Genomic DNA, 23182 nt, shown 5'->3' with positions numbered 1-23182 from the left:
TTATCATTTGTCTTATACCTTTGGGCTTCCCAGGTGGCACAGTGGTTAAAAAAAAAAAAAAATCCACCTGCCAATGTAGGAGATGCAGTTTCGATCCCTAGGTTGGGAAGATCCCTTGGAGTAGGAAATGGCAACCCACTCCAGTATTCTTGCCTGGAGAATTCCATGGACAGAGGAGCCTGACAGGTTACAGTCCATGGGGTCGCAAAGAGTCGAACCTGACTGAGCATGCGCGCGCACACACACACACACACACACACACACACACACACACACACACAGAAATGTACATCCATGAGGATGAGCCCTTGTCTTATTTCTCTCATTCACCACCCTATCTCCAGGCTCTCAAACAGAGCCTGGCACACAGTAGGTGATCATCACACATTAGGTCGGTAATCCAAAAAAATGAATGAATGAACAAATGCAAGTTAAGACTTTGGCGTTTATTCCGTGGGCAGTGTGAATCTAGTAGACGTCTTTCAGGAGGTGAGTGACGTGGTCAGCGCTTTTATTTAGAAAGCCAGCTGGTGGCAGTGTGGAGGCTGGACTGGAGGAGGAGGCAGCTGAACTAGTGAGAGGCAGTTAAAATGGTCCAGGAAATTGATGCTGAGGCCTACGGAGCGCTCTGGAGAGGGAAAGAGGGGACCGATGACAGGTGGTGAAGACCTTTGAGTATCTTTGGTTCTTACCAGAATAACTTGGTATAGCGATCCTTTTAAAAGACAAATGGGAGGGCACGAGCTGGCCTGGGCGGGAGGCTGGTGACACTCCATAAAGTTTTCCTCCCTAGGTAGATGTCAGCCCCCGGGTGCATGTCCCCTGCCGTGCAGTTATCTCTCGGAGGAGAGACTCTGCTGCTCCAAACTCCCTGTTGAGTCTTTCACTAAGAAAGTTGTCAGTAAGTCAGTGACGGTGTCAGTAAGTCTAATACTTCTTTCTGCTGATGGGTTGATGTTACACATTACGAGCCACAATAAGTGGTTGATTCTTTCTTGCAATGGGTACATTTCTTTATATTTAACTCCAAAGGAGGCTCACGCTAACAAATTCTCTTTTTCATTAAGAATGCCTAGGCTCTGCTCAAGTTCCAGGTGGGGGTTACTGATAACTTAGGGGCTCAGCATCTCCCTTATGACAAACACGCCCAGGAACTCTTGTCCTCTCTTGGGTGTCCAGGGTATCAGGGAGTCAGATAAACAGTGGACCCACATTCCTAGACCAGGCAGAGCCGTCCTCTCTGGCACTATCTGTTGAGACTGTCTTCTTAAGCTTGAATTATTTCTTTCTCCCCAAATCCCCAGTCCACCGCAAGTTTCAATGCAAAGCCTTTCATCTCTGAGTGCACAGATCCTTACCCATCTTGCTGAGGTGTCCCCTCTCTGTCCCTAAGGGGGACTAGGTCATCCCAGGCTCTTAAGCTTTGGTCCAGAGTTCCTAATCCTGTGAAGTGAAATGCTGTCCCATCTGTGTGGCCAGATGCCACCTCCCACGTCTTCTCCTCTCTTCCAAAGGTCCGGGAATGACTTTAATAGCTGCACTATAGAGCTTCCTGCATGCCAGGTACTGTGTTAAGCCTTTCACGTGCATTCTGTCTAATCTTTATCCTGCAGTGAAGTGTTAGTTGCTCAATCGTGTCCAACTCTTTGTGACCCCACGGACTGTAGCCCGCCAGGCTCCTCTGTCCATGGAATTCTCTAGACAAGAATACTGGAGTGGGTAGCCATTCCCTTCTCCAAGGGATCTTCCCAACCCAGGGATCAAACCTGGGTCTCCTGCATTGCAGCAGATTCTTACCTTGCAGGGGTGAGTATCATTGTCCTTTTCACAGATGTGGAAGCTGAGGCTTGGCTGTGCAGTGAAGTTTAGTTGTTAAGAGTCTGGGCTGAGAGTCAAATAGACCCAGGTTTGAATCCCACTTAGCTGTGGACCTTCGGAATGCTACTTAATCTTTTTAACCTTCTTTTTCACAAATCTAGAAACACATTCTTAGCCATCTTGCTGAGGTGTCCCTACTCTGTCCCTTAAGGGGGAGTAAATCATTCCAGGCTCTTAAGCCTTGGTCGAAAGTTCCTAATCCTGTTTGCTGTCCCTGTGAAGTGAAGGTAATATGGAAATTGTTCACAGTGTTGCTAAGATTACATATATTATTTCAGAAGATATAAGTACTTGCTTACTAAATGCTGGACTTTGTGCTGTCAGTAAATAACAGCTCATTGTAGATACTGCTTTCAGCATCAGTACCATCGTTGCCTTCATCCCCATCCCAAGGCTACAGGACTAGTATGTAGATGGGGCCAGGATTTGAACCTAACCCTGCCTGGCTCTAGAGCCCACGTTCTTCCCCATGTCACACACTCTCAAGTTCATTTTGCCTGAGACTCTCTGGTCTGTAAGTTTGCTCTCTTGGTCTTCTTGATTGTCCCATTTGTTCCCATCTGGACAGTAGGCTCTGGACAAGGCAATGGCAACCCACTCCAGTACTCTTGCCTGGAAAATCCCATGGACGGAGGAGCCTGGTAGGCTGCAGTCCTTGGGGTTGCAAAGAGTCGGACATGACTGAAGCGACTTAGCAGCAGCAGCAGCAGGACAGTAGGCTCAAGCCAGGGCTCAGCAGACCCTCAGTCTCTTCCAGCCAGTGACCTCTTTTCAGTCATTGACTGGGCATCCCCAGTGGCTGTACTGTTCAGCAAAGAGCTTAGATGGTTTTCCTTGACCGTCAGTGTTGTGTTGTCTGCTGTGAAAGCTGGGAAGTTGAGGGGGTTTCTTGTGTGGTTGTTTATATCAGTAGGACTATCCAGAGAAAACAGGTGTGGCAGCAGAAAAGGCTGGTGGGTGTCCTTATCTTTTGGGGTCACTGATTACTTTGTGAATCTGGTGACATTTATGAAGCCTCTCTCCAGAAAAAATGCCATAATAAGGCCAACATTTTCCCCACAGCCCACCCAGGGATCCTGGCTGAGAAATTCAGACTCAGAAGGTTAATGCACATACTCGTAGGCTGTTCTGTGTCTCTAGGCTATTTGTACTCAAAGGCTGTTGGGCCATCCTGGTAGCACTTGGAAATACCTGTTTTACTGATATGGTTTGCCATTTTCACTTCTTTCCCATATTTGAGAAATGTATCCACGCCTTAGAACTGACCTAGTCATTTTGGTGAGACTGACCTGCTGGTTTGCGCATAAATTCAAGCCATAACCTGCACCTAGCAGACCAACTGGAGAGGTTGTTTTTGGCCCCCAAAATCAGACTAATGGGCTTCCCAGGTGGTGCTAGTGGTAAAGAACCTGCTTGCCAACGCAGGAGACGTGGGTTCAATCCCTGGGTTGGCAAGATTACCTGGAGAAGAGAATGGCAACCCACTCCAGTATTCTTGCCTGAAGAATTCCATGGACAGAGGAGCCTGTGAGCTACAATCTGTGGGGTCGCAGAGTCGGACACAACTGAAGGGACTTAGCACATGCACACATCAGACTAATAGGAATTTAATGGTAATTTTGTTGTTGTTTAGTTGCTAAGTCATGTCCAACTCTTTTGCGACCCCGTGGTCTGTAGCCCACCAGGCTCCTCTGTCCATGGGATTTCCCAGGCAAGAATACTGAAGCGGGTTGCTGTTTCCTTCTCCATTTATCATGATATATAGATGATAATGGTGCATAAGCCTAGCTTCAGTAGGGTTTAGTGGTCTAGATTCAGGTAAATGTAAATCTCTACTTTTAAACTTCATTTTTAAAATTTCAGTCTTAAAAAGTATGCTTCTTCCCCTTTCTTCATTCCAGTTTTCAAGGTGGGGGTCTGATTTACCTTACCAAGCACCTTAAATCTTCAGTCTTTTGACTTGCTTGTCGGCCTGTCCTTGGAGCCTTTCCAGAGAAGCGTGGAACAGGCCTGCCATTTCTAGCAGTAGCGGAGACTGTAGGTGTGGCTCCTGGTGGCTGCTCCCCTCCCTGATCATTCTTCGGGTCCTCCGGAAAAACAGGAACAAACCTTCCTTAATGGAAGCCCCAGAATCTTTCCTCCTGCTCAGGCCACAACGCCAGTGCCCTCTGCAGTTAGAAGTGGGACTTGGATTTCGGGCGCAGGAACTGAATTCATCATATATTAGATCATTTGCCAGAAAGCTTTTTCTGATGCGTAGTTTTTTTCTTTAAAGTATTTCTTCTTTGCTTCTTTTAAATTATAAAAGCAACAGATGCTCACTTCAAAGCCAGGATTAGAACTCTTCACGCCTGGCTTGGAATTCCAGCTCCATCAGCTCATTAGATGCGCAGGCCTGGGAAAATGCACACGCTCTCTGCAGCCTTGGTTTTCTCCTGGTGCCGGAGAAAGAAGAGTTCCACCTCCTAACACTGCAGCAAGAATTCAGGGAGATCGGTCCATAGGATGCTTTGCAGAGGTTTGGCGTGGATTCTTTGACTCAGTGACTGTTTTATTCAGCACCCGCTCCAAACCAGTCAGCATTCTAGTTGCTCTGGAAACACTCAATAACGAGACAGAGGGGGCCTCAGCTCCAGTGAAGCACACATTCTAATCAGAGGCGACACAAAGACTCAAGGCCATTTCAGAAATTAAGAAGCTAGAACCCCCCACCCCGGGTGGTTTGCGAGCCCTAGGAAGGATGCCTGGGGCCATCTCTGGAGGAGAGGCTCAGTGCTTTGACCCACGGGCCCCAAGTTTTCCAGGACACCTGGTGTGAACAGTTCTGCCCTCTACGGGTAGGTCCCGATTTTAAGTTTGGAAGATCTGACCAGTGATCACATGCAGGTTCTCCTTTACCTGGCTCCCCATTCCTGAGCTTGGGGCTCTGTTGCAGGGCCTTTAGAAGGCCTTCTGGCGAGCTTGAGAAGTGCTGCTCTCCACTCACCCAGCGGAGCTGACACCGAATGAAGAGCCTCTGCTGTGTCGGGAGGGAGGGTGATCTGTTTCTAGCCAGAGCCCACTTAGTTCCAGTGCTGCTGGTTGCAGATTCTGTCTCTGGGAGGCTCTCATGCTGCAGTCTCCCGATTCTCTGCATGCAGTTTTTAAATGGCTTGTGGAGGCCATGTGAAAGCTGGGCCACCCCAACTTGTATGTTGGACCACAGGGCCATCAGCCCAACCTCCTATGCCCACCGCATCGCCCCTCTCGCGTGTAGTATGCCTTTTTAAAAAACATTACTGATTTTTAAAAATATATTTAATTTACTTTTTGGGTTCACTGCATAGTATGTGGAATCTTAGTTCCCTGACCAGAGGCTGAACCCACTCCCCCTGTGGTGGAAGCACAGAGTCCCAGCCTCTGGAGCACCAGGGAAGTGCTGTAGTGTGCATTTTTAAATGACTGTTCAGCCTCTATCTTGGGCAACAGTGACCCAAACTGACTGTCGAGGGAAGCTGTTGAGCAGAAGGGCAGGCTGCCTCTGACTCACCTGTCACATTCATTGCTAACCTACTTTTGTTTGACCTTGATTTGCTCAGTACAATTAAAGACACCGTTGTAAACACACTTCTGCTGATGATTTAAGTCTAACATGTGATAGCCCAGGATCTTAACCACATGCAGGACCCAGGCAGATGGATGGACGGATGGGTAGTTAGTTTTTCCCTTACCTCTGAATGGTAATTCGATCACAAGGAAAAGGTTTAATTTCAAGAACACTGAGCAATTTTTTGCGACCAGATATGATGCCAAGGCAGCAGGCCTTGATGCCTTGCTCCTGGGCAGCTTAATCAGGAAATGGCCTAGATGGCCGCCTTTCAAGTGGGTCCTTGCAGTAGCCTGGCAACTGGCACAGGGTCATAATTGGAAGAATTTGGCTCCGCGTGTCTGTGGGTGTTTACAGTGCACTATAGGGCAGGGCTTCGTTTATTTATAGAGTATTGTGAGCAACAAGCAGCAGACGGCTCAAAAGCCACTAAATCTCAATTTATTTTTAACAAATTCCATTTTTCCCCTCATCCCAGAAGGAGAACTGAGTTATTAAAAAACAGTAAAAAAATACATCATCGCAGAGTATGCCATATCTAATTATGGGGTTGCCAGCATCGGCCTGCAGCCACGTTTTAAGGGCTTTGTAAATCAACCATCCATTCAATCTGTGAACTTATATGACTCCTATTCTTCATTTAGATGTAGAGGGAAGTTATTGGCAAGTGAGTGCTGATCAGAAGTTCTACGCTGTCTAAATTAGGAGATGGAGGATATAAATATAGGATAGTGTACTTATGTTCTCAAAGGGAAATAAAAATCAGTCTTCATTGTCCATCATACTTAGCCATCCAAGCCTGTACTCCACCACACTAAATATCCACGGTAGGGCTGTTCACTCATTGTGATGGTGGATCCATGCTCAGAGGAGCTATATCGTGGTATCTCGCTGAGGCCGACCCTGAGTAATTATTACCCATGTATGTCATGAAACGATGTGACTCCAGTGCTTTTTGGCCTCCTGGAGCATCAGAACTGGATGAGACTTCAGAGACCCTCTAGTTCAAGTACATCTTATTGTAGTTGGGGAAGCTGAGGCTCAGACAGCAGTGACTTGGGCCCCATGGCGAGTCGCAGCAGAACTGCCCTGAGGCCACAGTCTCTACCCTTTTCTCTGACGGTCTCTGCTCTACTGAGCTTGAAGCTAATGAGTTAAACAGATCTGATTTCTGCCCTTCAGGGTTCACAGTCTCAGACAGACAGACAGTTTGGTCGAATAATCATCATATGCGTGAGTGAACCAAGTTATATGTACAATAAACCAGCTAGTGAGTGGAGGAGATGATGGTTAAGAATGGGGTAGTTTTGGAATCTGTGTGTTTGGATACCAAGGCGAAGGTAAAATCAGTTGCTCTCTGACCTACTTGGGCAGAGCTTTATAGATGCTATGATGTTTCTGATGCAAAAAGGTGCAGCACACTTGCTGTGTGTTGCAGGAGGGGAAGTTTGGTGCATCCGTGGGTGCTAGTGAGGGGATATAAATATTGCAGTTTTGGAGTGCCTGGGAGTGGATCACTGGGGAGACTTCAAGGGAACTCCAAAGGGAATGGTCTGAGTTTTGTGGGATGCTCTGCCCTATCCTGGGACAGTGGAGGGAAGGGGCGTGAGTGTTGCTGTTCTCAGCCCTCCAACCTCTAGGTTGAAGGGTGATAGCAGATCATGGTGGTCTTTTTCTCTGACCCTCAGGATCCTTCTTTGTGTAGCCCTCTGGGCGGCCAGTATCTATGGACGAGGGCTGGCATGGGAGCTGGAACATGTGTCTCTTTCTTGCCCTGGACCGATGCCCGGGGCATGCCTGGGCTGAGTGGGCTCTGGGTGTTAGTTCTTTCTGAGGCTGGGAGGGGAAAGAGGAAGGCTTTCTGAGGAAGGAGGGGCTGTGGAAGCTTCTGGGGTAGACTCCTCTTGCAGCGCTGGAGGGCAGTGATTTTCAGTTGAGGTTGTAGCGGGCAGAGAGGAGTGAGTGGGAGGGAAGAGATCACAGGCCAGAAGAAGCAGTGGGAGTTACTTACAGACAGACAAAAAGCCAAATGGAGAGGGAAGGACAGTGACGTGCTGGGACTGAGGAGTCCATGGTGGGAAGGGAGGAGTTGGGGCCACTGCAGGCCAGGCCCCGAGTTACTCAGGCTGGGCCTTCGGGTTACTGAGCACACTCTTCTCTAAGCAGAGAGTCTGTCTTCCTGCCCAGTGAGTGCCTTGCCACTCTGGACAGTGGTTCTCAAACATGTTGCCAGGTGTTTCCATGTGGCAAAGAATAAAGTCAGTACATGGAATATCCTCGGTGTCACCTCCATAATTTGTTGGGTTTTTTTGTTACTCTTTTGATGCCTACAGCCACTCACCTGCTTTTGAGTTAAGAATGTATAAATTAGCAGTTTCTACTACCTGGAACATAGCTGAGAAGCTTTTGTTGTTGTTGTTTAGTTGCTAAGTCATGTCCGACTCTTTGTGACCCCATGGACTGCAGCACGCCACTCTCCCCTGTCCTTCACTACCTCCCTGAGGTTGCCGAAACTCATATCCATTGTCGATGATGCCATCCAACTGTCTCATCCTCTGTCACCCCGTTCTCCTCCAGCCCTCAATCTTTCCCAGTATCAGAGTCTTTTCCAATGAGTCGGTTCTTTGCATCAGGTGGCCAAAGTATTGGAGCTTCAGCTTCAGCGTTAGTCCTTCCAATGGACATTCGGGATTGATTTCCTTTAGGATTGACTGTTTTGATCTCCTTGCTGTCCAAGGAATTCTCAAGAGTCTTCTCCAGCACCACTGTTCGAAAGCATCAATTCTTCAAAACTTAGCCTTCTTTATGGTCCAACTCTCACATCAGTACATGACTGACTACTGGAAAAACCATAGTTTTGATTGTATGGACCTTTGTCGGCAAAGTGATGTCTCTGCTTTTTAATATGCTGTCTAGGTTTTTCTTCCAAGGGGCAAGCATTTTAGTTTGAGAAGTTCATACTTTTTCTCAAATGCGTGTTGTAGTTTTAATGCAACCTAGCAATATTTTGGTTGATAAAATAAAAATTTTCATTTTTATAGTTTATAAAGGTAACACGATTTCAATGTGGTAGATTCCTCCTGTGTGTCCCACCTCTGAACCAATCTTCAAGGAGCAAATTCTCCTCTTTCTGTCTTGCGTCCTGCTCCTGGCATTTAACTGTGTCCCAGCATCTTTCTCTGTGTGCAGCTCACCCCAGGAGACCAAGGAAACCCGGGTCAAGGGCTGTGTCAGTAAAAGGTTCCGGGATAAAGAACCCTGAAACCTTCGCCTGAGAAGAGGTTGGGAAGTTGCCTGTGGCCTTCCTGTCCCAGTCCCAGCCCATGGAGTTATTAGCAGGCCTGGTTGCTTCATATTATGTGTCCCTATGTAGCAATGGCATTCATAGTTGATGCCAGCTTTAAATTCTCCAAAGTAAGGCAGTGTTCATGGTTCATGGCCACAGCTCTGTCATTTCACTTTCTCTGAATCACTGTGCCAGCCACCCAGCTGGCATTCAAGAAACACTTTTGGTTCATTGAGCCACTGCTGGTCAGAGCCCCTGCGGCCTCGGCCACCACCACCTGGAGTACTGAGAGCTTCAAGTGAAAGTCCTGAGGGTTGTGAATGTTCAGACCTGTCCAAAGTCCAGCCTCCATCCTTCAGGCTGGATCAGCCACACCCTGGCTATCAGCACATACTTGCTCCTTATCAGAGTGACAGAATGGCCCAGAGGAAGGGCGTCCAGGGGTCACTTCCTGTGGCCACCCTCCTGTGTAGGAAGACCCCATCTGTGCTGATCAGGACAGTCAGGCCCTGGTCCCCTCGGGGGCGCACACGCCCAGCCTCCTGCTCCCCCCGTTATGGGCATATTCCTCTGTTAGGAAATCCTTCTTTATTCTAATCCAGATCTGCCTCTTGGCACTGTTTTCCTCGTTGACCTAGTTCTGCCCTTTGTACCAACACAGAACAAAGGTCCATAGGCGGGCCTTGGTAGAGTTTGGAATTCGTGCTCACAGGCCCCCTTCCTTTCTCCTCCCAGCCTCCCATCTCCCTCCCCAGTGTCTGTGTTCTCCAGCGCCTTCCGCTGCCCTTGTGCAACATGGCAGTCCATATTAATATTAACAATTGGCAACATTCATTGAGTGCTTTTCACAGGCCAGGGGCTGTCCTAAGCTCCTTACGTGAATTTTCTTACCGTTCACAATCAGCTGTGAGGTGGGTACTGTCAATAGCTGCATTTTGCCAGTGAGGACCTGAGGAGCAGAGGTCAAATGTTGTCCAGAATCACACAAGGAAGTGGTGGGGTGAAGACTGGAGCTGGGTGGTCTGGCTCTCGTGCCCATGCCCTTAGCTGTGGGCCATACTATCTTACAGCCATAGGGCTGTACTGTCTTATAGCCATAGCACTGGAAGTAAGCCCATGGTGCATTAGATTGGGACTGGCCCCTACTTTGACTGATTTTGCAAGGAATCATTTGGAGGGAGCCTGAGTTGAACCATTTCCTATGAAACATCCTCAGAATTTGTTTTGACAGAACAACTGCAGTCCAGAGGCCTTTGCCTTGTCACCAACAAATGGGTTCATCCAAACTTTGCCAGGCCCTGCAGGGTTCATTGTGCGGTGGATTTTGATCAGGGTGACAAACGTGGGCTCTTAGTATTTTCTTTTCCTGCACATGAAGTCCAGTGCAATAGGTTTCGTGTTCAGAATGCTTCATCATGATTTTGGTGGCCATAAAGCAGAGAGGGAAAAGTGCCTAAGACTTCTAAGACTGGACCATAGCTTCAAGTTCCTAATTCAGTATTCAGTCTCCCAGAACAGCCCCAGCGGTTGTGGAAGGGAGAGATGCAATACCGCCTACCCTCCAAAGCTGGGATGGCAGGTGCCAAATATACATTTTCCTGAAATGAAGGGTTTTGGAAGCACAGGTGAGGGAGATGAGAAAGGGCGTGTCAAGGCCAGTCCGAACTGGACTTGGGTGCTGTGTCCCCGAGCTGTGCGACTAGGTACAGGTCACTTGTGGTCTCTGTTTCCTCTTCTGTAAGACAGAAGTAACAGTGTCTTTTCCTAAGGATGCTTCTTTTAGGGTTAAATGAGCAAAGGCAGATGTGCATGAAGCTGCAGTGGTTGTTTCAGACCGTTTCCCACACCTGATAGCTCAAGGTTTGGTGACCAAGCTCTCGTTCACTGTGTGCCCTTCCTACTTGGGTAGCATGGGCCCAGCCCTTCAGCTGCCTACTGCCTTGAGGCATGGAGTGGGATTGTGGGGGTGTGGGGTCTTCTGGGGCAGTAGCCATCCCCAAGACCCAGCTTGCAGCCACATCAGTCACCCTGCCCTGACCCCAACGCTCAGGCCAGGTTGCCCCAAGAGTCCAGGAAAAGGTGATTCATTAAGAGTCTGCTTCCTGTGCTCACGCGTCCCTGGGCTTTCCTGCTCCAGGCGGTGGTCACACACGGGCTGAGCCAGAAGTGCTGGGAAACGGGGTTTGAACCATCTTTCTCTTCATCAGTTGTTTTTTTAGATGGCATGCATCCTGGTTACTATGTTTTAGAGGTAAGCAGCCAAGTGAGGGACCTGATTTCTGAGGTCTGGACCCAGAAATCTGGAAGGAGAGCAGCTTGGAGCAATATAAATAGGACTCGATAAAATATGGTTCTGTAATTACCAAAAACGGGGCCCTGACCAGTGGTCTAGCCTCCCTGAAACCTAGTGTCTCTGTCAGAAAACTGGGGGCAATAATAGAACTGACCCCACAGGGTGGGAGGAGGATCAGATGAGATCCTCGATGGCGTAACATTATAACAATCCCCTTTCTTCTCCACCATCTACTCTGCTGTTGATTTCTTATATGGCTTTGAGTAACTATCTTACCCCCCGTCTTTGACCCTTCTCTTTGCAGAAGAGTTGAAACATACTGGTTCTGAATGGGTGCGTAGTGCCCCCTATAGGACATCTTGGGAATGTGTGGGGTGGTTGGGCTGTCACTGTGGGGGTCAGGGCTTTTTCCCGGTGGGGCAGGGCAGCAGAGATTCTGGATTAATACATGGAGAACAAAGAACTGTCCAGCATCCTACCCAGTTTCCTAAAGTTCAGAGGGAACTCGTATAGGTGAAACTGTGTATGTAATGACCTGGGCCTGGAATCTGACTTCATTTTACATATAAACAAAAATAAATTTTGCATGTTTTTAATATATACTGAATTTTCCAGAAACACAAGCACTGAAGTATATGAGGTTTACCTATTTGTTACAAATAGCTACAGGCATCTCATTAAATCTTTCACTATGTCTGCAGAGTAGCTGTGCCCAACCTCTGCATATTGATGGATGTATTATTTTATTTTAACTAACTTTATTTTCTTTCTTCTTTCTATTACAGCCATGTTGATTGTCTTGAAATTGTAAGTGTTGGCAGGTTATATGATTTACAAATTTTATTTCAAGTGAATGAAAAGAATATTAAAAATATCTGTATTGAGTCTTTGAAAGTATGAGAGAGAGGGGGAGGGAGAGTTTGTGTGTGTTAGCTTATAAACCAGCTGGAGAAACCTTAGGATAGACTTGAAATAAAAAGAAATGGTTTCACTTAGAAATGTCCTTTTACGTGAGGATATGTAATAGAAGTCAGAATTTAACTGCATCCCTTGTCAGAGAAATAAAGTGTTTTGATGTCTCCCCTGGCCCTTTTAGAAAATATATAATCTTAAGAGTCTAAAACACAGTTTTTATCATCATCTTTTTTCAACTTGGCCATCTCTGTTTTTTTCATCCCTCCCATCTGTGTGTGTGTGTGTGTGTGTGTGTGTGTGTATTACCATCTATGTGTAGATTTTTCAGAAAGGAAAACCAGGCAGGCCTCCTTGCTTTTTACTAAGTTTGTTTTTGTGACCTCTGCCTGAACAAATGGACTGTACAAATTTTGCAAATTACCTATTCCCGTGCTTTATTTTTCCACTGAGGTGATTGCCTTTTCATGGATTTACAGCAGGTTTTATTTTTGTTTTGTTTCACTTAATTCAGAAAGGGTAATATTTCTTTACCTGCCACAGAGCTCTGGAGTCAGATGACCCTGAGTTTGAATCCCGGCTTTCCCGCTCGTGTGCTAAGCATTGACAGGCAGTTTACTTGACCTCTTTGAGAATTCGTTACTTCTAATTGAGAACTAGATGAAAAAACACTGCATGGTACAGAATAAAAGCCCAGTGCGTGGTTTCTGCTGCTAGTTTTTGTGTCATTTTTGTTGTGATTCTTGCACTGAATATTTTTCTCAGAAAAAGTATCTTGAGCTCTACAACTCACGTTGTTTGAGATTCTTAGACATGTAACTCTCACTTGCTGTTACTAAGGCTCAGAAAAATGAAACTGAAATCACTGAAATTTTGTTTATTCCTTGAGTAGGAAAGAGACCAATGAAAGAAAACAAGCAGATTCCATTTTAGTTAAAGGAGGAACTTGCAGGGTTATTCCTGGGGTCAGGAAACACTCAGATGAACATCTGAGATCTGGGGCACTGGCAGGAGGCCTTGGCACTCATCATACAATTAAATCGTCACCCTCAAACCGTGTTTGCCAGGGCAGGCAAGTGGACAAGTACATTTCAGAAAGGTTCCCAGGCATTCCAAACTGGAACAGGGAGGACCATCTGATTTACTGTTTAACCAGTTAAACGCATGAGCCATGCGCCTCCAGCACTGTGGTCGATTGACAGCCTTGTGACCCGTTTGGGCATCCTTGAACCGGAGGCGGGAGGCAGGTGGGTGAGAGCCAGCCCTGCCCTCTTCCTCCTACGTGGGACATCGCTTTAGCTTTTCTTTGCTGAGTCTCTGCAGCAACCAAGCGTATGCAGAGTTCCAGCTCTGGGAGTTGGGCACATCGGGGTTCTGTCTTTGATCCCCCATTCTGGCTGTGTGATTTTGGACAAGTTGCTACACCTCTCTGAGCCTCAGTGCCATCTTTTTACATGATGGTGATCATAATACCTTCCCTAAAACGTCGTGGTGAGGACCAAATGAGCTGGGTAAGGGCTAGCACCATCCTCAGCATGTGTGATGCTCAGTCAATAGGAGGTGGGCGCTGCTCCAGGAAGGCAGGCGGCAGCTGCTCCAGGAAGGCAGGCGGCAGCTGCTCCAGGAAGGCAGGCGGCAGCTGCTCCAGGAAGGCAGGCGGCAGGTACATGGATCACAGTGGAGTCTGTGATGCGGACCTCTCACTCAACATGTCCCCGACTGTCTGCTCTGCCCTGCTAGGTGGACCACAGGAAGGCTGCTCTTCCTCCAGCCGTCACACGGGGCATGCTGCCCAGCAGGGGAAGTTCAGGGGGGATCTTCTCTCCCACTGGCCCCCTGGGCTGGGGGCCTTTGTTCTGTTCATGGAAAGAGCTACAGCCCTCACGCCAGAAAACATGTAGAATCCCACCGGCTGTTCCCTCACAGTATATTCAACACTCAGCAGCTTCTCACCACCCCACCATGGCCACCCAGCCCCAGCTCCTCTTAGACCTCACATCCCATTCATCTGCACAGCCTGCCTGAAAATATACCTCGAGTTCTTTCAGTCACTCCTCAGACTGGGCCTGAGTTGTGTCATCTTTTCCTGACTGTTCACTGGTCTAGATGTTTCCTCACTGGCCTTCACTGGTGATGCTGCTACCTTTATCACACACACACCACCTGCCATATACACTCACAGACACACACACACACACAGCTCCTCCATCACTGTGCATGGCTTTATGCACAGCACCTCCCCCACAGGGTCCCCCATCCCCACCTCGCTTCTCAGCACCGCAGCCAGACTTAAATCCCAAGTGGGTCATGCCATCCCATTTCACTCAGAGTCAAAGCCAAGGTCCTTACAGGGGTCTGCCCAGCACCCTGTGGCCTCCACCACAGCCCTCTGCACCGGTTCCTCTCTCGCCTGGAACACTCCTCGCTTCTCCTCCAGCTCCCCACATCTCCTCCTTCCTCCCCAGTGCTCCTCCTGCCCCGTGGCTGACTTTCCTCCCCAGCACTTCCCACCTCCCAGCATTGTTTACTTCTTTATCCCTCTGCTGGCCTCGGTCACCAGAATGTATATGAGAGGAGGACAAGGGTCTGTGTCCCCTGCCCCAGCCCTGCCGTGGAGAGCAGTGCCTGGCACCTGGATGCTTTCAGTGAATATCTGTTGAAAGATTCACGGAGGATTGTGGGACCGCACACGCATAGTGTCTTCATCATTACAAAACTGTCCCGAATTGAAATTTGACTGCCACGGGCAATCTGTGGTGGAAATTTACTCCGATTACCAGTTCTTTCACTGTAGAAGTTACCTGGCCTACAGGGGTGCCTAGTAAGTTCTGTTGGATGCATTACTTTGGGGCTTTGGGGCCGTGGTAGCCATTTGAGGCCTCCTTCCCCATCAGCCCAACCCTGCAGTGGGTGGGACGGTGTCCTCGGACCCCTCTGAGCCAGGTGTCCCCCCGCTTCCCCACCGTGCATCCTGGTTCTGGCAGCACTGTCAGCTGCTGGCCCCCCTTCCCCTGTATCTCCATCTCTGCAGGGAGGTCATCGTCCTTTGCTTTCACCGTCTCGTCTTCCTAGGAACTCTGCTGCTGCTGCTGCTGCTGCTAAGTCGCTTCAGTCGTGTCCGACTCTGTGCGACCCCATAGACGGCAGCCCACCAGGCTCCCCCGTCCCTGGGATTCTGCGGGCAAGAACACTGGAGTGGGTTGCCATTTCCTTCTCCAGTGCGTGAAAGTGAAAAGTGAAAGTGAAGTCGCTCAGTCGTGTCCGACTCTTAGCGACCCCATTGACTGCAGCGCACCAGGCTCCTCTGTCCATGGGATTTTCCAGGCAAGAGTACTGGAGTGGGTTGCCGTTGCCTTCTCTGGTAACTCTACAGTTTTGTTATTATTACCTGTTGATCTGGCTTTCTCGTTATTGTCTTCCCAGCTTCCCATGGCAGTTATTTCTCTGATTTTAGTTTAACTGGCGGTAGGACAAAAGGGGCGGACTCTCAAAGCAGCATCCTCGGTTTCAGATTTAGAGGCACTCTCCACGCTGCCCACTGTAGCACACGGGCCTCCGGAGTGTTCTCCAGCCCCACTCCCAGGTCCCTCTTCAGGCCTTTCCCCATCACCCTCATCCTCTCCCTCCTACTCCCAGAGCTTATCCACTGGCCAGGCCCTCCCCTCTCCCCCAGCGGCTTCTCCTCCCACTGTTTCTGCGCCCCTTCACCCCAGATTTGTAGCCCAAGCTTGCTTTCTGTGACCTCCATACTTATGCCCAGCCCCCGGCCTTCTGCTCCTGGTCTCACCTCGCAGCTCAGCACTTTGGTAACCACGGTTAACCCAAGAGGCATCCTAAGTGCTTTGTGTGCATTGGCCTCATTCAATCTGGGAAGAGAAATCCTCCTCTTACAGGCGAGACCGCAGCTCCCAGAGGTCATGGAACTGGCCCAGGACACAGCTAGTCACCAGCAGGACTGGGATTTGAACCCAGGCTGTCTGGCTTCAGAGGACTGACCACTGCCCCGTCCTCTCTTCCTGTCCCCATCATGCCCTCCCCTGTTTGTCCACCCCCCTGCCTGACGCTCGGCAGGAGGGGAACCCTCGCTCTTCCTTGGTTCCAGCTTGGGGAGTCGGGGTAGGTCACAGGCCTGGTTGACCATCTCTGGATAAACGCGCACCGCATGGCCTTGCCCACCAGGGAGCTCTGCGGCTCCTCAGGTCCTTCCCCACTTTGCAGTTGGCCTTGCTCTCTGCCAAGGCACAAAGGTGAAGGCTGTTCCATATAATATTGCTCAGTGCCCCATCTTTGCTTCTGCTTCCCCTCAACACCAGCATCCTTCTCTTTGTGTGTGTGCTAAGTCACTTCAGTCGTGTCCGACTCTTTGTGACCCCACGGACTGTAGCCCACCAGGCTCCTCTGTCCATGGGATTCTCCAGCAAGAATACTGGAGTGGGTTGCCATGACCTCCTCCAGGAGATCTTCCCAACCCAGGGATCAAACCCCCACCTCCTGCATTGGGAGGGGAGAGTTCTTTACCACTAGCGCCCCCTGAGAAACCCCTCCTCGTTATCACCAAATAACAGCAGTACATCCTTTTGTTTCCTTTAGAACAAGAGGCAGATGTTTTCCACAATTTTTTTTTCAACATCAGGTAGCAGGCTCTTTGGTGGAAAGAGGGTTCATTCCCTGAGTCTTTAGGGCCAAGCTCTATTCTCTTAGTCTGTAGCATGTTTTTTAAAAAAGGTGGGGGAGAATAGAAAGAAAAGAAACAGCAACAACATGAAGCCACGCTGATGTGTCTTTGGTTAATCATCCTTCTTGGTGCGGGGCAGGAGGGGTCATCCCTGTGTCATCATTAAATGCAGGGGTGTGTCGGGGTTAAAGGTCAGGAGGAGAGCTTTGCCCTCAGGAGGCTGCCTCCCAGAGCTGACAGGACAGAGCAGCCAGGATGTACAGACCCAGAGCATGCCCTGCCTCCCCAGACATCGAGCATCTCCCCCAGGCCCTACACTGGGCACCTGGGTGCAGAGGAGAACGAGGCCTGGATCTTTCTGAGGCAGGCAGCCCCCCTTCCCCTGCCCCCAGCAACTTCAGATTCCATTGTCATCCTCCAGGGAGTGCGGAGAAATCCTGGGTCTCAGCCGGCGGGTGGGCTGAATGCACGTGAATGCAAGAGGCAGAGGTGCAACGGAGCAGAGGGTGTGCCCTGGGTGGAGGAGGCAGCCAGGGACAGGTGGGACAGAGACCTCAGACATCGGGCTTTTCTCAGAGGATCCGAGAAGCTGACAAAGCCATGCCAAGCACCTTCTGGCATGGAAGTGGGCAGGGAAGGAGGGTAAAGCAGGATTGCTGCATCCTGAGTGATCCTGCAGAGCAAGCGTCCCTTTAGCGTGCCCCACCCAAGTTTTGTCCACTAGATGTTGGGTGCAGGAAAGCGTGGGGACCAGTCCCTGTGAGCAGATGGAGACCCTGCTGCTCCCCGACCGTCGCCCTCTGCAGGGCCCTGTTTAAGGTTCCTAGAAGCCCTGCAGAGGAGAAACACAGCCTTTAACCAGAATTCCCCACACTTCTTTGACCATGGGTTCCCCCCTCCCGTGTCTTTGCATTTAAGTCTCATAGAGTCGGTGTTCTGTGACAGCTCTTTGGGAAGTGCTGCTGTGGAGAATTTTTCAATCTCTGCATACTCTGGAATGTGCCCACTTCTTATTTTGCATGGAGGCCATGCTACATAGAGGAAAGACTATGGGCTTTAGATAGGACTGACCTGGGTTTACATCTACCTTCCTGTGAAATCTCTTGACTTTGCTCAGGTTACCTAACCACCTCTCTGAAACTTAGCTTCCTCATTTTTAAAATAGGAGAACATTAGCCACCTAACAGGGCTGCTGTGATGGTTAAATGAGAAAATAATGATAGTTTTCCACGTGGAGGGCTCATCATGTGTCAGATACAATGGAATCTAAAGCCACCGGGGGACTCACATGTGCTGCCTCCCCCAGAAAGATCCAGGCCTCGTTCTCCTCTGCACCCAGGTGCCCAGGGTAGGGCCTGGGGGAGATGCTCGATGTCTGGGGAGGCAAGGCTTGCTCTGGGTCCGCACATCTGACTAAGCATGTTTTGCCTCTCTTTTCATCTTCGCCACAGCTCTGAGGCAGGATATATTGTCATCCCTATCTCCCAGGTCAGGAGGCCATGACACACCAAGTTAAGGGTTGTGCGTATGTTGGAACTGAGATTTGCACCCCAGGCACTAATGCCTGGTAGGGTCAGGCTTTGGAGCCTCACCGTCACCCCCAGCAGAGAGCATGCTCCAAACCACCATGTCATAAAGGGCCTGGTGCACTGAAGGCACTAAGGAATATCCGTTCCCTTTTCAGGAGATTCATGGGTATTTACTGGGAGATTGGTCATTCCTGGACTCCAAGTCACTCTGCAGTCTTTCTTATTAAACCTGTTAAAGGAGTAATCTGGATCTGCCTGTCTATTCATTGTTTTCTGCACATAAAAATTCTCCTTCAACCAGTTTCCAAAAACGTTATGACTCTTCTCTTACGACCTCTCTGCTTTGCTTCATATGCTGACCCACCTCAGTTTGGTCAGCGGCCTTCATATGCTGACCCACCTCAGTTTGGTCAGCGGCTCGACTGTCTACCCGTATTGGGCCAGTCTCCAAACTGGTCCCGCTGGTGGTCTGTGCATCCCCATCCAGGACCAAGGGTCCTTCCAGAAAGCACTGTGGATCTGTAGCTTGTTCCTCTGGCTTTTCTCCTTCCTATACTTCAGTGATAGACTTGGCAAAGGTCTAAGAAGGCATCCCTTTCTCACTCATTCAGCAAACATGTACTTAGCACCATTGCTAGGCTAGGAGTATGCCCTGTATTGTGCCTCTTAATTAGATCGCAGAATCTCACAGTCCTCAGTAGGCCTCCAAGACTGGAATGCTGTAGACTCTCCTCTGTCCATGGTGTTGGGGATCTTTTCTGCATCGACCAGCCTTGTTCACAATCTAATCCAGAATTCACAGTCCCTGCCCCTTGTGCGACCCTCTCAACAGGCCCTTCAAGTCCTGTAGTTCCAAGTGCAAGCTCCTTGATTTTTGTTTGATTTCAGGATTCCCAAGCATCTAAAGCTTCCAGCAGGACTGGGTACACAAGCGCCACAAGCGGGATTCTCCGCAGGCCCCTGACAGCCGCTGCACGTACACTGTCCTCTGCGTAGAACATCATTCCAACTATCCAACCTGCCAGGCAAGCATCTACAACACCTGGTTCAAGACTCACCTCTTCCCTGGTCCCTCCTCCTTCCATTTCCCTGCACACACCATCAAATAAGCTAATCATTTTCTCCTCTGTTCTGCTCCTATACTTCAGCTACGTTGCGGCCCACAGCTAGAAAAAAAGGCACTCCTTCCTCAAGACACTTGACCACCACCTGCTGGAAATTTAGGGTAAATGCTCTACAAATCTCTGCCACTTACAGAAGTGAAGGTGCATACTGGCATCGGGTAGGGTGCTGCTCGCATGACTGCAGGCAGGGCGCTGCCTTTTGCAGTGATCACGATTGAGGGGATTTAAACATTCCCCTCTGTGTCCCGGGTGCCCTGGCTTCCACTTGGGCTGAAGAAATGCTTGCTTAATGATACTGGGGCAAGCCCTTGTTACCTTAGACTTGAGGCACCTGGTTTTGTGGGTGAATGATCGCTAAATCCATCTGTTTTAAAGGAAGGCAACCAAACTCCCCACAAGCTGTCAGAATAACCAGAGGGTCTCAGGGGGATTTGCAGTGGGGCCAGTGACCCTTCAGTCTGTTATCTCTGCTCAAAGGCCACCACCATAGGAACAGACCAGAGCAACTCCACATTCCTCCCCATAGTAAACCTCAAGTTGAGAATATGATGGAGAATTGGAGCAGGTGCTGTGTCCAGGGCCAGCTCCTTGTATGTTGTGGGGAGGCAGAGGTGGCCACACAGGGGTCCTTGCAGGGAGCTGGGGGTTTTGTGGGAAGTCCATCAGTGAGCACGCAGCTGACTAGACAGGGTAAGCAAGGATGTTGATTCACTATCATCCATATTTTCCTAAGCCATGCCCTTTTATTAAGCCACATCACCAAAAACCAGTACCCCAGTGACATCTGGGACTTCATAAAGTGATCTCAATAGAGCTCCATCTAGCTGTTACACTTGCAGGTGGGGGCAGGAAGGGGGACATGCTTTTACTAGGGTCCTTATTTTCCCAGAACCATCTGGCATAGCGTTGTTCATGTCCCACAGTCTCCCAAACAGGTACCCCTCTTTGGTAACCTTAATGAAGGAAGAGGGCTGATCCTTTCCCTCTCTGCCCTGGCTGCCAGGAAGCCCAGAGACAGTTTCTGTAGCTTTCCTGAACCAGGATTGCTTCTTATCGCTTCCCTGATTCCTTCTCCAGGAGTGCTTGTTTTGGGCTGTTTGTCTTTTCCACTGTGGGGATGGCTTTGGGGGCTGGATGGGCAGTGATGTGGCAGAAGAAAGAAGAACCACCAGTGAGCCAGACACACATGGGTTTCAGTCCCCACCTGTTAACCGTGTCATCTTAAGCAAGATGTCTTTACTTCTTCAATGCTGAGTTCCTTACCTGGAAAACTGGGGTAATGACCACGAGGAACAGATAGGTTACTGTGAAGATTAGACTCTGCCAGTGTGACCTGCACTGTTCCCTCTCCCTCCTCCCAGGTCAGGCTTGGCCTGTGGCTCCAGGATCGGAGTTGGTTTTTCCTTCTTTCTGCCTCTGTCAGTCGGCTTAGGATGAGTGATACAGCAGAGAAAAGCAGGGGACCTGCCCTCCTGGTTTGTCTGGGACAAAGGGGTTTCCTGGCATGCAGGATTTCCAGTGCTCAAACAGGAAGGTCGGAGGCAAAGAGAAGAGCTGGTCACCCTAGTAGAAACCTCAGCATCTCAGGAGCTTACAGTGGCCTAGGTTTGCTTCTTGCTGGTACTACCATCCATCCGAGACCTTGGCTAAAGGGGGAGTCTCTGTCTGGCAGTCGCTGGTCTCTTGGTAAGGGGGTAGTTGGTCAGGGCCAGTTCAAAGGCTGCTGCTGTCCCCTCCACTCATGTTCATCTGTCTGGGAGAGTCACTTGGCTGGGCCTGACATGGGGCAGCCTGCCGACTCCCCACACAGAGGGGCATCTATAGGTTTGAACTTTAGTATAATCCGCACACTTCGCTTTCTCTTCTTGTCATTCTAGGGTGCTGGGGCAAGGAGAGGGAAAGCTGAGAGATGCCTGGTCTGTGATTGGAGGGCTCCCTGTGGCCATCTTCCTGTGGACGGTGTGTGTGTGGGCTTCTTAAGGGGCAGTTAGCCTCGCCCTGCTGTGCTTGAAGGAGCAGTGGTCTCCTTTGGGTGTCTAACAGTGGCTGAAATGCCCACCTCTTCCAGCCCCCTTGTTCCTTTGTGTGGAGCCACAGAGAATCTTCTTCCTGGGCTCTGAGGAGGGACTGGGTGGGACGGGGGGCCCCCAAGCTCTTCCAAGGCATAATTCCCAGGCCCCTTCATGCCTTACTTTCTCTGGCCACCCAGAGAGCCTCCCTCCCACCCTCAGAAATCTCCAGCTCAGAAGTGGGCTCACATGTGACACCCACTCTAGGACCAGGGCTGGGCTGTCCCCAGAGCATCCTCACTATGTGTCACTTGGATGGCAGCACCAGGGCTGGCCCAACCCCCGCTCAGCTGGGGTCCCCCCTCCCAGGTACCTTTGGTCTCTTGGGGCCCCCTTCCTTCCTTGGCTCAAACTCTATTAAGAGGTAATTAGCACTTTCCTGCATTGGAGAAGGAAATGGCAACCCACTCCAGTGTTCTTGCCTGGAGAATCCCAGGGACGGGGGAGCCTGGTGGGCTGCCGTCTATGGGGTCGCACAGAGTCAGACACGACTGAAGTGACTTAGCAGCAGCAGCAGCAGCAGCACAGAAAAGGTTTTTGTCTCTTTTGTTGTTTCATTTATTGTCTTGTATCTAAGAACACCTTCCTGGAGAGAAAACAGTTTTCCAAAAAATATTTGTCACAACTGATTCAGCTTTCTTGTCCAAGCATACAAGAAATACAGTTTAGATTTTGCAAAATAGAGTGCTAAAATGTTTGTTAGCATTTATGATTTCTATAAAGGAAATCTGAGCATTGGGAAAAAATGATCAAAATGAGAATTCGTGGGGCGTTTGGTCCTGAGGACCTCTATCTAAATTTCAGGGATGTGGGGAAAAGAGAAAACGAGAGGCATGGTATTGGGAGATGAGGAACCCTGAGATTCAGGTGCAGGGGGCGGGGCGGACGGCGGGGGCGGGGCGGGGAGGGGCGGGGCTGGCGGGACGGCGCGGGCGGGGCCGCAGCGGCTAAGGGGAAGGGTCGGCAGCTGGGGAGAGCCAAAGGCTTCCCTGAGGAGACACGTGAGGGCAGTTGAAAGGCACGCAGGAGTTCACCAGGTGACCGAGTGGGCAAAGGAGCCACGCCTACTCCCTGCAAAACGAAGTGGATGCAGCTGAGGCCTCGTGCTCTTGGGAACTGAAGTACTTCAGTGGCCTGGCGCCTCAGGCAGCGGATGCGCACTCCTGGGCTGGGGAATGAGCAAGCCCACTGTGGAGGCCTGGTGTTTCCCGCTAGGTGTTTGGGGTATTTTTGGAGGGCCTAGGCGAGCAGCGAAGCCGTTGAAATGTTTTAAGCAAGGGGGCGTCCTGCCTCTGAGCACAGTGAGGAGAGGGCAAGGCCAGCAGGGAAGTGGCTGGACCCTCCTATCCAAGGGCCAGGCAGCGGCTCTGGGGTGCTGGAAGAAGAGGGGCTTATGCCCAGGGTGGATCCTGAGTTGCCCGTTTGGGGTTGGGAGGACAGTATGGGACCTGGATGCTGGTCTGATTTAGGTGGGGTTCTGTGTGGTAAGCACCCCCCGCCCCCAGCAGCCTTACCCTGGGGACTTTGCATCCTTGTGCCGCTACTGTATCCATAAGGCTTAGAGACTGAAGCCCGGAATTCCTGGACACATCTTTGTAGGGGCTGGGACGGGGTTACCAGCATCAGACAGGAAGGGGTTCTGAACCAGACTGCAAAGAAGAGTAAATGGGAAGGACACGGTCTTTTCTATTCCCTGGATACTCATTTGAAGACCTTTGTAATGATCTAGGCAAGTTAGGTTATCGCAGAGGCCAGAATTAGCCCGCGGAATATGAAGCGCCAAAATTTGTGCTTCAGAAAGGTCAGGAAAACCCCATTTAAAGCCCCTGT

The 23182-nt window shown here is 49.9% G+C and overlaps 1 protein-coding gene across 8 annotated transcripts in view; it reads left to right on the top strand.

Moving 5' to 3' along the window:
• Nucleotides 1-23182, top strand: part of BMAL1 (basic helix-loop-helix ARNT like 1) — a 107987-nt gene that overhangs the window by 48052 nt on the left and 36753 nt on the right. For 3 of the 8 annotated variants that reach the window (XM_061440741.1, XM_061440742.1, XM_061440743.1), the window contains one exon: nt 19048-19384. The exons of 4 other annotated variants lie outside the window; for them this stretch is intronic. The gene's annotated coding sequence lies outside the window, so the exon portion shown is untranslated. Of the gene's footprint in view, nt 1-19047; nt 19385-22303; nt 22390-23182 lie in introns of those variants that run through there. One more of the 8 variants, XM_061440744.1, reaches the window with a different exon arrangement.

The sequence above is a fragment of the Bos javanicus genome, chromosome 15 (genome assembly GCF_032452875.1).
Source record: "Bos javanicus breed banteng chromosome 15, ARS-OSU_banteng_1.0, whole genome shotgun sequence".
NCBI lineage: Eukaryota > Metazoa > Chordata > Mammalia > Artiodactyla > Bovidae > Bos > Bos javanicus.
This window is presented reverse-complemented; position numbering and strand designations above follow the sequence as displayed.